Source organism: Jaculus jaculus, chromosome 8 (genome assembly GCF_020740685.1).
Source record: "Jaculus jaculus isolate mJacJac1 chromosome 8, mJacJac1.mat.Y.cur, whole genome shotgun sequence".
NCBI lineage: Eukaryota > Metazoa > Chordata > Mammalia > Rodentia > Dipodidae > Jaculus > Jaculus jaculus.
In genome coordinates this window covers 44,507,419-44,522,735 of record NC_059109.1, presented here as the reverse complement: position 1 = coordinate 44,522,735, position 15,317 = coordinate 44,507,419, and positions in this window count along the sequence as shown.

Sequence of the window (15,317 nt, the reverse complement as noted above, 5' to 3'; positions counted from 1 at the left end):
GTATGGGTGAATGTGCACATATGTTCATGCTTGTGAAGGCCAGAGGTTGACATCAAGGGTCTTCCTCAGTCTTTCTGCCCCTCATTCTTTGAGACAGGGTCCCTTTTTTATTTTTTGGTTTTTCGAGGTAGGGTCTCACTCTAGCCCAGGCTGACCTGGAACTCACTATGTAGTCTCAGGGTGGCCTCGAACTCATAGCAATCCTCCTACCTCTGCCTCCTGAGTGCTGCGATTAAAGGGGTGCACCACCACGCCCGGCTCAGGGTCCCTTTTTAAACCTAGAGCTCACTGATTCAGCCATATTGGCTAGCCGGTGAGCCCCAGGGAATCCCTGCCCTGACCTCCCTAGCGAGCTAGGACTCTAGTGGTGTGCCATCGGTTACTTTTACTGTGGGTGTTTGGGATATGAGCTCAGTTTCTCATGTTTGCTACGCAAGCACTTTACCCAGTGAGCCGTCTCCCTAGCTCCCACTTGCAATTTTTTTCTCTGATTCTACATGCTCATTTTTTTTTGCTTGTTTGTTTGTTTTTCAAGGTAAGGTTTCACTTTAGCTCAGGCTGACCTGGAATTTACTATGTAGTCTCAGAGTGTCCTCAAACTCACGGTGATCGTCCTACCTCTGCCTCACAAGTTCTGGGATTAAAGGCTTGCACCACCGTGTCAGGCTCTGCATGCTGATTTTTAAAAAATATTTTATTTGTAAGGAGAGAGAGAGAGAGTGATAATGGGTGTGCTAGGGTCTCTAGCCACTGCAAATATACTCCAGATGCATGCTGCACCACTTGGTGCATCTGGCTGTATGTGGGTACTTGGGAATTGAACCCAGATTTTTAGGCATTGCAGGCAAGCGCTTTAACTGCTGAGCCATCTCTCCGGTCCCCTACATGTTGATTTTGATGACTTCTATCCTCCTTGATCTATTCATGCGTGTCATTTATTTAACTACTTTCTTTGGGTTATAGGTTTTTGGTTGTTTGCAGTTTTCTACCATCACAAACACTGTTGCATGATCTTATTATTGGCAGCCTCTGGGGCAGAGCGGGGTATGGCATCTTGCCACTGTGGCAGAGTACAGAGTGAGCTCCTCAAGCCGGGCCAGTGCAGCAACAATGATGGACATGAGCTTCTGGAGAAGGGAAGGGGCAGGCTAGGCCAAGCTGGTTAGCATGAGGGAGAGGCTTCCCACACTTTTTCTTTGTTAAATGAATGGGATTAAAGAAAGATTTATGTCCCAACTGAGAAGAGCAGTAGGTGTGTTCAGTTTGGGATCCAAAGAAAGATAGGAGACAATGGCAAACGCAGATTTATGGGCACACAATGGCATTGCTGGTTAGAAGCTGCCTATTGCTTCAGCCCTGCCCCAACCTATTGGCTGAGGCACCAACAAAGTATTTCCTGCATGAAATAATCTGCTCTCTAAGGAGTGATGGGTGGCCATGTGGATTTCAGAGAAACCTTTTAAATTCTTCTTCCTTTTTTCTTGTTTTTGGAGGTAGGGTCCCACTCTAGCCCAGGCTGACCCAGAATTCATTATGTACATCTCAGGCTGGCCTCGAACTCACAGTGATCCTCCCATCTCGGCCTCCTGAGTGCTGGGATCAAAGGCGTGTCCACCATGTCTGGCTGTGGAGCAATTTTGAGCTATTGCCAAATGTCCTATAGGAAAGTGTATGTGTTACTTTGGTAATCAGGAAAAAGACAGTCTGTGTTTCTTTTTGATGCATATGTGTGTTTCTGCTCTTCTCTCTGGTGTGTGTACAGGTACGTGTGTGAAGTTGCTCATACACCTGTGTGTTCATGGGTGCGAAAGCCAGAGTACAACGTCAGGTGTCATCATCAGGTATGTTGTCTGCGTTGTTAGCATCTGCCATTGATTTGGACCTCATTAACTAGGCTAGATTGGCTGCCCAGTGAGTGGTAGGGATGCCTCCTGTCTCCACCTCCCCAGAGCTAGGATTATAAGTGTGCATCACTACACCCAGTATTTAAAAAAATATTTTGTTTAATTTTATTTGTTATTGGAGAGTGACAGATGTAGAGAGAAAGACGCAGAGAGAGAATGGGTACACCAGGGCCTCTAGCCACTGTAAACAAACTCCAGACGCATGCGCCCCCTTGTGCATCTGGCTTATGTGGGTCCTCGGGAATTGAGCCTTGAACTGGTGTGCTTAGGCATCACAGGCAAGCGCTTAACCGCTAAGCCATCTCCCCAGCCCTACATCTGGCATTTAAAAAATTTTAAAAATATTTTATTTATTTACTTATTTGAGAGAAAGAGGGAGAGAGAGAGAGAGACAGAGAGAGGGAGACAGAGAGACAGAGAGAGAGAGACAGAGAGACAGAGAGAGAGAGAATGGGCACGCCAGGGCCTCCAGCCACTGCAAATGAACTCCAGATTCATGTGCCTCCTTTGTGCATCTGGCTTACGTGGATCCTGGATAATCAAACCGGGATCCTTTGGCTTTGCAGGCAAATGCCTTAACCACTAAGCCATCCCTCCAGCCCATGCCCACCATCTTTATGTGGGCTTTGTGGATCAGATTCCGGGCCTGGTGCTTGCAAGGCCAGCAGTCTACTGATTGTGTTCCCTTTTCTGCAGTCACTCTCTAGTTTGCTACTGTGTCACCATGTTTCCATTTGGTGGGACGGTGACCTGAGATGGAAGCCAGAGCACCAAACGGTCTTGGGAGAGGTGTGAAAATGTTGAAGGCACTTGCTCTCAAGCCTGCTGGCCTGAGTTTACTTCCTCAGCACCCATGCGGAGCCAGACACAAAGTTGTGTATGTGTCCGAATCCCAATGCACCTATGGCAATGGGAGGAGGGGCCAGGAGAATCCAGCAGCCCAGGGGTCAGCCAGACCAGCACATGCAACAGCAGAAGCCCTGGAGACCCTGTCTCCAAGAAGGAAGGAGAGGACAACACCCTGCGGTTGTCCTCAAGCCTTCACACGCATGCTATGGCATACCACCCATACCACAGATAAATAAAAAAATTATAAAGGGCTTGGATTTAAAAAGACAGACAATGAACTTATGGTGCCTGCTGTAACATAAGTAAGCTAAGTGAAATATGCCAGTTACACAGTGACAAATACTATGTGGTTGCACTAACATGACATACCCTGAAAGGCCAATTTCATAGAAATAGAAGGCAGGATGATGGTTGCTGGGGTATGGTTGTGCAGGGGAAGTGGGGTGCAAAGTCTCCGTGTGGGAAGAGGCAGATGGTGGTGATGACTTGCAACACTGTGGATAGACTTAATACCACTGAACGGTACACCTCAAATGGTCAATTTTATTTCATGCATTCCTTACTACAAGAAGAAGATGAGGAAATAGTCCCAGCTAACCTGGGAATTCTGGACAAGAATGTGGGAGGGACAAAACTGTCACGGGCTCAACTGGGCAGGAGAAATAGAGCTACTGACATTTATGTACAAGGGACTGGATTCAGTGATTTGATATCTATTGTGTGTGCTTCTCAGAGCAATGCTATGATTATTTGCTTTATTTGACGGGGGTGGGGGGCTAGTTTAATGAGGTCTAGGATCTCCCCAAGATGGTTGTTAAGCAGAGGCAGAATCTAGACCCAGGTCTCACATGTGTGGAATCTGCTTTATTGCATTTCCAGGGCATCTCCTGTTACAGTATTTGCTTTTCTTTCTTGTTCCACCTGATTCATAGGCCAGCTGGTTTAGCTGGTCACTATTGCATCCGAGAGACGAGGAAACTAAGATGTAGGGGGTGAGACATTCGCCTAGCTTGTATGCAACTAAGTAAATAGTAGAGCCTATGTTTGAACCCAGGTCTGCCTGGATTTCAAACCCATGTGAGATTCTCTGTGGCTTAGCCAAAGCTCTAAATAGCATCAAACATAGACATTTTAGTATGCTCCTCTGCTGTGGCCAGGAGGGGAGTATTTACATACTCACTGTTTTAGGATGATCCATGGCTTGCAGCATATCTTCCTCAACTTAGAGGTCATGCAAATCCTAGAATTTCTGCTGCTGTTCTTATTTTTCTGAGACCTCCTGATGCCTCAACAGCATTACTTGGGAAATAAATGCTCCCTGTAATACTGCATTACAATGATTTATTGACTCATCTGTCTTGCCTGCCAGGTTATAAGCTCTCAGAAAGGAGGGTGTGGGCTCATCTGAGTTATCTCTGAATGTTCAGTGCCTAGAACTCCATTCGACTCATAGGAGGGACTCATTACATGTATTTAAAGAACACATGAAAAAACCAGAGAAACAAATGAAGCAGGTGAAAGATGTCTATTAACTCTTCCAGATGAGCCTTCTTGGTTTCATAAATGCAGTTGTCTATGAAGGATCCTGGACAGCTTGTGCTTGACATTGGAGTTCATCTCTGTCCATCTAAAAGCTATATGTGGACTGAACTCTTGCTGTGGGGCCTAGGAAAATAGAAATAAGATAACCTGGGCTAGAGAGATGGATCCTAGGAAAATAGAAATAAGATAACCTGGGCTGGAGAGATGGCTCCTAGGAAAGTGGAAGTAAGATAACCCAGGCTGGAGAGATGGCTCAGTGGTCAAGTGTGCCGGCCTGCAGCACAAAGGATGAAACAGACCCCGAAGGAGGGAGGAGGAATGAATCTGAGACAAGAACACAAGGAATGGAGCCAAGACAAGTTCTGATCAAGGCTCAGGTTTATTCAGGCAGACACAAGCTTATATACGGAAAATAGAACTCAGGTGCCTATGCCTTATGTTAAATAATGCCTTTGTAACTGGCCTCATCTCACCTGGGCTGTCTTATCACCTAGGCTATAGGATAAGGCCTTTGTGTTAAGAGATTAAAGACCACCTGTAGCTCCCGAAGTCAAAGAGTAGCTGCAGCTCCCCTATAGCTCCCGACATCTCCCCCTTCTTTATTTATTAAAAGAAGTGACTGTTCCTGTCTTAGGTTGTCAGGGGCAGGACATCCTTAGCTCCCAAGGTCGAAGAGCAGCTGCGGCTCCCAACAGTCAAGGTTCTTGCATGCAAAGCCTAACAACCCAGGTTTGATTCTCCAATACCCACATTAAGCTTGATGCACAGTTGCACATGCATCTGGAGTTCATTTGCAGTGGCTGGAGGCCCTGGCGTGTCCATTCTCTCTGTGTGTCTGTCTTCCCTCTATTGCTCTCTGCTTTCAAATAAATGAATGAATGAATAAATAAATAAAAAGAAATAAGATAATCAACACCTTACCTCAAGGAGACTATGTTCCAGAGGAGGTGTTAGACACTCACCTCATAAGCAGGGTCCTGTTTAGTGTTCTGAAGAAAAATGATTTTTTTTTTCTTCAAAGGACAAGAAGAGTAACACAGTAAAAGTGTTAAGAACAATCCAGACCCTAGCATCTAAGCTGCTTACTGGCTCTGTGGTCCTGACAGGTTACCTTAATTTCTTAAGACTCTGTCTCCTCACGTGAGAAATATTATGGGTGGTGTTATAGGTTGAGTGCTCCTCTTAAAAAGGTATCGAAATTCCAGGAATACCTATAAATATGACCTAACTTGGAAATACAATCTGCTGTGGTTGAAATGTGGTTTAAATATGAATTGTATTTGAACACTTATTCCCATCCTGGTGGTGCTGCTTTTGGAAGGCTGTAGAACTTTTAGGAGGTGAGACTTGCTGGAGGGAGTGAGTTGCTGAGGGCAAACCTTGAGGTTTGATAGCCTAGCCTAAATTCCTCTTCACTTCCGGTTTCTTGATTATAGACCCAGTGTGACCAGCTCCTTAAGGTTCCTACTGTGCCTTCCCCACCATGATGGACTGTATGCCCTCAAACCATAAGCCAGAACAAACTTTTTAATTTTATTTCCAGGTATGTGGTCACAGTAACAAGAAAAGTAGGTTGTGCTGGAGAGATGGCTTAGCAGTTAAGGTACTTGCCTGAGAAGCCTAAAGACTCAGGTTTGATTTCCCAGACCCCACATAAGCCAGATGCCTCTCTCTCTCTCTTTCAAATAAATAAAATATTAATAAAATTTACAGGTGACCAAGTTAAGATGGAATCATTAATGCAGCCTCTAAGCTAATATGACTGGCTTCCTTACAAAAAGACATTTGGGCACGGAGAGACTGGCACCTACAGAGAACAGATGATGGAGACAAGCTGGAAGACTGATTAATTTACAAGTTGATGTTGCCAAAAGCAGTTGCTGATTGAATACGTCTGATGCATTTGGCCCTCTTCCTGAGTTCTCAAAATAGATGTGATTTGTGCATAGAGTGGTGCCTGGCACAGTGTAGACACTTGGTAAATAGCTAGGGAAGGAATGGTTTATAGAGCCCGTCATTTCCTTTCTTCCTCAATATTTCAAGTCACTGGGCTTGCTTCTGTTCGCTCCTGGGAATCTACGTACTCTTTCTCTCCTCTTTTGCTCATGCTAAAACTCCTTCCTGGAACACCCTGCATCTATCTGAAAAGTATTTATCAAATGCTCACTATGTGTCAGCACTTTCCCAAGCTATTGGAATGCCCATGGAACACAAGATCCACACACTTCTGCCCTCCTGGAGCTTACAACCTGATAGGGGCGGATAGGCAAGAAAGAACCTCACGTGCATAAAATATGGCATGTGAGGTGGAAGAAAGAGCTGCAGAGGAAAATAAAGCCAGGGAGGGGGTAGGGTAGGCGGGTGGGTGGCGCTTGCTGTTGCAAATTTTAATAGGAAGGTGACAACACATCTGTTGTGTTCGACTTATCCTTTAGGCCCTCCTCAATCACCGGGCATGGGTGTTGCCCCCAGCTCAGGTCCCACAGCTCCTGCCCTCCCTTAGTCATGGCGCTCATAGCTGCAGTTACTCCGTGCAAGCAGCTGGACAGTTCCCAGTTGGACAGAAGCTTCCCCACACTCGGCCATGTCCTCCAGTTTATCACTGTTCCCATCATTTGAGACTGTGCCTTCTCCATTCATTTTATTCCCCGCAAATATTTACTGGGCGATCACCTGAGTGAAATAGGATAATACTTAGAAAATAACCTGTGCTTTCCTACTTGCTCTGTGTCTACAGAGGTGGCATTTATGATATGCATGCTGTACATGATAGAAATGTGGTCTCTGTATGTAGTAGGGACTTTGGAAAGCAAATTATCAAATGTGCAACAAGCCTCAAATTGTGGCATTCTCAGACCTGGGTGTGCTTCTCAGTCAACTGCAGATTACATTTTCCAAACACAGCAGCTCCATATGAGTCAAACCACATGCACTTCTCACAGTGGAACATTGACACGCCAGCCCCTGAAATCTGGGTTTTATTTTCCTTCATGAAAATCTTGGTAGGATCATGGTAACAGTGTGCCCATGTGACTTTTTGAGATATTTGTTTTTCGAATTCAGCTACCAGACTGTGAGGAAACTCAATCATGGGTTCTTGCTTTAAGTTGCTAAAAAGAATTTATTTCTCCTGGATTTATAGCAGAGAAGATGGGGATAGATGTAGAGTCACTGGGAATTGATCCTGTAGTAGAAGACTGAATGGGGTAAGATCTAGATTCACCAGAGATCCATCATGTGGTAGAAGACTGAAGGTGGAAAGATCTAGAGTCACTGGGGATCCATCATGTAGTAGAAGACTGAACAGGGTAAGATCTAGATTCACCAGAGATCCATCCTGTAGTAGAAGACTGAACGGGGTGAGATCTAGAGTCACTGGGGATCCATCCTGTAGTAGAAGACTGAATGGGGTAAGATCTAGAGTCACTGGGGATTGATTAAGTGGTAGTAGATCAAGTGAGGTAAGATCTAGGGACTGGGGAGATGGCTCAGTCAGTAAAGTGCCTCACAGCATGAGGACCTGAGCTGAATCACCAGAACCCATGTGAAAATTCCAGGTATAGTGAGTGCTTGTCATCCCAACACTGCAGAGGTGAGAATAGGAGGATGCCTGGAGCTTGGTGGCCCGCCAGTCTGGCCTAATTAGCGAGTTCAGGCCAATGAAAGACCCCCATCTCAAAACAGGTAGATGTCATTCTTGACGATGACACACAAGAGTGTCCTCTGGCCTCCACACACAGGTGCACACTCATGAATGCACACCTATACACACTCAAACATACATGTACAGACTTAAACATACTTGCACACATATATTAAAAAAAGGAATAAAGCCTATATTTAGCAAACCCAAACTGATGAGTGAGACCAAGTCTCATTGATTCATTGAGACTCTTGACATGGGTCTTCAGTGAGATGAGTCAATCCTCCCCTTCCCATCTTTTCAAAGCTCATTTGTGTGCATCTCTGTCACCTGTGTCTGAAGAGCCAAGACAAGATAATGGCTAAACTTCTTGACAGTACAGTGCTTGAAAATTTACTCTTTGAATGTATTCAGTGCTAAAAAGAAACAAGGACTTTGCTAATCCTAAATGCCAGCCCTTTGATGTTCCAGGTACCTTTGTTACTACCTGCTGTTTTCTCTCTATGACCCCTACAGTTTCCTAGGCTACCCTTGCCTTCATCTGCTCCCAGCATCCCTGGCTAGAACAGGCCTGGCCCAACCCAGAGGACCTTCTCTGTGACTCATCTTAAACAGAGCCTTGGGTTTGTCTGGAGACTTCCGAGGAGCCAGTCGTGTGAGAAATTCTAGAATTCGCATGAATAAGTAAATTGGGATTCAGGGCCAATTTAGAGCGATTAAAGGATCCTGTGAAAGCTGAGCCCACAGAGGGCTGAGTCTATTGTATAAAAGCCTGGATTCAAAGGTGTGGAGGGATGGCCTCTTTTGATCCGAGCACCTGTGCACACCCACCCTGCCCCCTTGGGGTCCTGGCAGGAGCCAAATTTTTAACATCCTGGTGGCCAGCCCCCAGGCTCTTTCTTATCACCTTGGAAATTAATGCCTTTGTAAGAATTCCTCCAGAGATTTGGAGTGCTGGTCAGTCTTGGGTGTTGAGACTGGGCCCCTAGGTCATAGCAGCAGGTATGAGGAGGCAGGGGAATACAGTTATTCTAGATAATTCTTGATTTTAGCAGGAAGTACACATTAGAGGCTATGCTTCCCCATGCCTGTTTCTCTCTCCAAAACCCATTCTTCATGGGGCTGTCAAGACCTTCTTCTTCTTTTTTTTTAAAAAAATTTTTTTTTTTTGTAATTTTTGTTTATTTATTTGAGAGAGACAGAGAGAGGCAGATAGGGAGAGGGAGAGAGAATGGGCATGCCAGGGCCTCCAGCCACTGCAAACGAACTCCAGACGCATGCGCCCCCTTGTGCATCTGGCTAACGTGGGTCCTGGGGAGTCAAGCCTCGAACCAGGGTCCTTAGGCTTCACAGGCAAGTGCTTAACTGCTAAGCCATCTCTCCAGCCCAAGACCTTCTTCTTTGGGAAGCCATTCCTGGCCCTATGCTCTCACTTATAGTTTTTGTTAGTTCTACTGACTTTGAGCTGGAACTTTCTTAGCCCTCTGTTAATGTGTTTTGTGCATAGTCCTTGGTGCTCAGGCCACTGGGATCCAGTAGCAGTGTCCTTAACTTTGTCTCTGGGGCAGCCTCTATAAAGGACAGAATATGGGCCAGGGAGATGACTCAGTGGACACTGAGCTGCCAGGCATGAGGATTTGAGTTTGGATCCTCCGCACCCAAGGCTGTGGTATGGTAGCCTGTCTGTAATCCCAGCACTGGAGAGGTGGAAACAGGGGCAAGCTGGCTAGATAGACCAGCAAACTTGGTGCAAGTGAGAGACCCTATCTCAATAAATAAGGTCGAAAGCAATCGAGGAAGACAGCTGATGTGTCAACCTGTGGCTTCTACCTGTATGCACACACACGTGCATGGGCACTCCACTGCGTGCACCTGAGCGCATGTGAAGATACATACACAAGCAAAAGAAAATAAAAAAAAAGTGTGGACTGGGACATGCTGGAACCCTCCAGAGGGAGATCAGGGACTCACCTTCCTCCCTCACACAGGGAGAGGTCTAATCTCTGAGGACAAGAGGTCAAGGATGGAAACCTGTTCCATCACTTTCCAGCAGTGTGGTCTGGGCTAGGTGGCTTAACTTCTCATGACCTCACTTTCCTTATCTGCGTATCACTGCTGTGAAGATAAACAAAACAATTTAAGTTCTGCCACAAAAGCTGCCCATAGGAATGGCTAGCTGGGGATCCTATTATGAATTAGTAAAAAAAAAAAAAAACAACCAGACAGACAAAACAACTATGAGATGTTTAGCAGGAGGCATGACAGAGGTTTAGGTTCTGGCCTCTGAACGTCACATAGGCATGACCTTTCAGAGACTGAGGCAACATGCAGACTTCACTTCTTCCGAGTGCGGTGCCTGTCTACTGGATGTCTATGTGATTTAAGCGACTACAGCTCCCACAGTCCTGCTGGGGGACTGTGGATTAATGCTGGGAAATCCTTAATAGTTTGGGCTGAAGGATAGATTAGCATTGGAGAGCATGAGTTAACTTTGCCAGCTCCCATCCTGGGGTTAAGGGCCAGAGGTCCTTTGCTTCTCTTTGAGGGGATGTGGAAGGTGAACACAATGTGACTGCTTCTGCTGTGTCTGAAACCGGGGCTGTAAAGGAAGCTTAAGAGAGGAGTGTAGGGTTCAGACAATACTCTCTGGCTGGTAAGGAATGAAACCGCAAGGATTAGGAGGTACATTGCACATTTAAAAAACAAAAACAGGAGAGCAAGCAATAGACTTAACTCATTAGGTACCATGCTGAAGTATTTGTGATCTGTAGTTTTTGACTAGTGTTATTATAGTGTTTGGTAAATATACTTATTTGGGGTCTTGGACGAATTGTATTCAGAACCTATAACCTTTTGCTTGAATCTATGTATAGAAGCCCTGGTTATCATGTACCATACTTGGACAATAAAGTAGAATTCTATAAGCAGAACACCCCCTCCCCACATTCCTTATTTTCCTTAGATTCTTGGGTTTTTCCTTGAGCCACCAGTGAATTCAGCATGTCTGTAGAAGGCCTTTGGTGTTGAGTATAGTATGGACCTCTCGCCTCTGTCCCCTGCCCCCCGCCCGCTAGAAACCATGAATGCTGCACCGACCTGTGCCAGAGATTTTATTCCATTGGGTTTTGCTGTTTGGGACCAGGCTTGATTGCCATGGATTTTCCATAGGTATTTTTACTGCACTGGATGGATGGGAAGATAGTGTAATAATTATAGTGTTCATTTTCCATGATGTTGTTAAACTGAACTGTGAAGTTTTTCATGAGAAGTGATGATATTCAAACTAACAAATAGTGCTGAGAGATCCACACTAATCCTGGGGATCCTAGAAGTTCCCTTGCTCCAATGGTAACCTCCAGTTGTTGGCTTATGAAACAGTTCAGCAGGCTCCAAGGTGTTTGCCAGGGACTCAGGAAACTGAAGGACAGCATCTGCTTTAATAGCCTGTAAGGCAATACCAGAATGTTCTTTTGAACATTAATTAGAGTGAGTATTCTACAGAGTGTAAGGCATGAGCCCTTTCAAGATCCCATGGGAACTTGGTGAGATAACTTGGACTCCTTGACAACTTGTGTGAACTTCCTCTAGTTGCCTCAGCCAACACCTTAGGGGGCTGCATGGGCTTCTGTCAAAAGAAGTCTTCCCGTCAAGAACGATTTGGACCCATTTCTTTTGTTATCTCTGGGCAGTGGGGTGGGGGTGGGGATAACAGCCTTGCTCATGTTTAGAATCCTGCCTACTGCTCCAGCTGCTGGTCAGCTCCCTCTCTCACCTATGTTATTGGCACCTTTGGGTCTCACTCATGGGAATCCCAGGTCTGGTCCACTTTCTTTTGGCTTTTACCAAAGATTCTTCTGGGTGGTGAGACCTTTATCTCTAGATCTCAGAACAAGAGGGTCTCCGTCGGGAGCTAGGGTGATAACATACTGGGCCTCTCCTTGACTTCTGTCTCTGAACTTTTCTTATGCTCTTGCCACTTCTTCTGTTTTCTATCTCTTTTTATCCCTTCCAACTCTTAGCTTCAGTCTGTGATCGCGTGCTGACTTGAGCTCCAAGGGCATCAAAAAGGTAAGATCTGGGCTTAGCGGTTAAGCGCTCGCCTGTGAAGCCTAAGGACCCCGGTTCGAGGCTCGGTTCCCCAGGTCCCATGTTAGCCAGATGCACAAGGGGGTGCATGCGTCTGGAGTTCGTTTGCAGAGGCTGGAGGCCCTGGCGCGCCCATTCTCTCTCTCCCTCTATCTGTCTTTCTCTCTGTGTCTGTCGCTCTCAAATGAATAAATTTTTTTTTTTAAAAGGTAAGATCTGGGCTGGAGAGATGGCTTAGCGGTTAAGGCACTTGCCTGCAAAGCCCAAGGACCTAGGTTCGATTCCCCAGGACCCATGTTAGCCAGATGCACAAGGGGCTTAGGCCTCAGGAGTCCGTTTGTAATAGCTGGAGGCCCTGACATGCCCATTCTATCTCTCCCTCTGTCAAATAAATACATAAAAATATTAATATATATAAGAAATGTAAGATCTGGGCTGGAGAGATGGCTTAGTGGTTAAGGCACTTGCCTGTGAAGCCTACAGACCCAGGTTTGATTCCTCAGTCCCCACATAAGCCGGATATACAAGGTGGCACATGTGTCTGGAGTTTGTTTACAGTGGCTAGAGGTCCTGGCACACATATTTTCTCTCTATCTGCCTCTTTTCCTCTCACACACTCAAATAAGTAAAATATAAAGCTGAGTGTGGTGGCATATGCTTTTAATCCCAGTACTCAGGAGGCAGAGGTAGGAGGATTGCCATGAGTTTGAGGCCACCCTGAGACTACATAGTGAATTCCAGGTCAGCCTGGACCAGAGTGAGACCCTACCTCAAAAAACAAATATATGTGTGTGTGTGTGTGTGTGTGTGTGTATGGAAATATTTTTTTGAAAATAAAATCTTTTTTTTTTCTTTGAAACGGAGGATTGATTGAACTCAGGGTCTTGTGCATACTAGGCAAGTACAGTACTACCTAACACTGAGCTACTTCTCCAGGCCCCTGTCTCTTCACATCATTTTTGGCCATTTAAAATTTACTCAGTACTAGTGATATGCTAAAAACCTAGGCTGGTTGCTAAGGACAAAAAGATGGGGAACACACAGCCTTGCCCTCAAGACATTGCATTAGAAAGATAAATAAACAGATTTAATGATATAACTATGGTATAAGCACACATTACAGTGGTATCCCCAAAGCACATTTTCAAAGTTTGGGCTTTAAATGTCCCCTCACCCAAAGCTCATATGTGGAAGAGAAGAGCTCCAATGAAGAGTTGGTCAGACAAAAAATGGGGCGTCCTAATTTGCTGCAATGCAAACATGTGACTCACTGTGAGGTTTCAGGTTAGTTCTACATCTCCATGCCTTAGGTTTTTCCAGGTATATGTGAACAATGACTTCCCACTCACAGGGTTCTTGGGATAATTGAATGAGCTGAAACATGTGAAGCACTTTTAGCAATGTCTGGTATAGTGGTTGGAATGAAATGTCCCCGTAGTCTCATCTCTTTTGAATACTTGGTCCCCTGGTGGTGGTAATTTGGGAAAGTTGTGGGGCTTTGGGAGGTGGAACCTTGATGGAGAAGGTGTGTCACGGGAGAGAGCTTTGGGGTTTTATAACTCCACCCCCTCACCACCAGTGCTAGCTAGCTTACTCTTGCTTCTTTCTCGTAGCTGCTGTGACAAGACGTGATGTGCAGGTGTCTGCTGTGCTGTGCTTTACCCACCATGACAAGCCTGTAAGCCAAAATAAACCCTGTCCTTCCACAAGCTGCTTTGGGCCTGATGACTCCCCCACCGCAACAACAAGGTACCTGCTACATATGGCAAATGTGATTTCTTTCTTCCCCACTGCAGCCATTTGACTTGGCTCACTGATTCCCTATGAGTGTGGTCAAGTCAATTATTAAGCAGCACTGGAAATTTATATTATCTTTTTTCTAGCATTTTCAACAATTCATTCCCTTGACTTTTTTTTTTGTTTTAAAGATTCAGCCACCATTCCCAGCCCTTCCCACGAGCAAACACCAACACTAGCCTGACAGAACCATTTAAGCTCCCATGCTCTCTGGGCTCTCCTGCTTCTTTGCCTTTGCACTTCATTGCAATGCCTTTTCTTAGTCTGCTCTTTGTCTTGGTTGGTGGGGCAGCAGGGGCTCTTGTTAATAGATGATTCAGAAATTAGCTTCCATGCTACCTCTGCTAGGAAGCTTTCCCTAAATGTGACCCCTCCTTAAGGCAGAGTTGAATCGTGTGTGTGTATTAAAGGAGCTTCCAGTCTATGACCATTTAGCTCCATTGTTTCTGGGCCTGGGGTGAAGCAGAATACCATGGCAGGGAGCGCAGGGTGGAACAAGGCTCTTGCCTCATAGTGCTGGAGTCAAAGATGGAAAGAGAGGGGAAGGGCACAAGAGCACCCACCATGGCTACCTTCTCCAATTTGGACCCACCTCCCCAAATTTCCATCATCTCCCAATAGCCCTGAAGTTATGAATCCATAAATGGACAACTCTATTAATGAGGTCAGCGCTCATGTTTCTGTCCTTAGCACCCAGCTAGTTCGTATGGTGTATAACAAGTGCTTAGTAAATGTTAAGAGAATGAAGAATATGTGGAGACTTCCCAAGAACTCAATAGACAAGTTATGAAGTCATTGTGTCAAAGGAAATTCATTTGATTAAGAGGCACGCTTCTCTCTTAATTCTATGATTTGCAGCACTAAGAACTGAACCCAGGGTTTCTTGCATCTATGCAAGCATTTGACCACTGAGCTATCATAGTCCCTGCTCTCTTTTATTTTTTTTACTTGAAGTCAGTGTCACTAAGTTGCCCAGATTTGTCTTGAACTTACTCTGTAGCCTAAAGTAATCCTTGAACTGCAGATCTGAACCTCCTGAGTAGATGGGATCACAGACCTGCACCACCAGGGCTGGTTGATTTATTCTCACTTTAGGTACATTTTAACAAGTTTGTCTTCAAAATAAAAATCCAGGGGCTGGAGAGATGGCTTAGTGGTTAAGGTGGTTTCCTGCAAAGCCTAAGGACCCAGGTTCAATTCCTCAGAACCCTCATAAACCAGATGCACATGGTGGTGCATGTATCTGGAATTGGTTTGCAGGGGCTAGAGGCCCTGGTGTGCCCATTCTCATTCTCTCTCTCTCTTTCAAATAAATAAATAAATGAATAAAATAAAAATAATAAAAAATATCCATGTGTGACTTGAAAAGGTGGGTAGAAGAGGTTGGGGAGAAGGTGATGGAGATAAGAACAGGAATAGCAGAAATGTCACCTGAGCCTGTCATGGTGTTACAAACGAACCGTCATAATGCAACGTGACTGCTAAAGTGTAGCTTT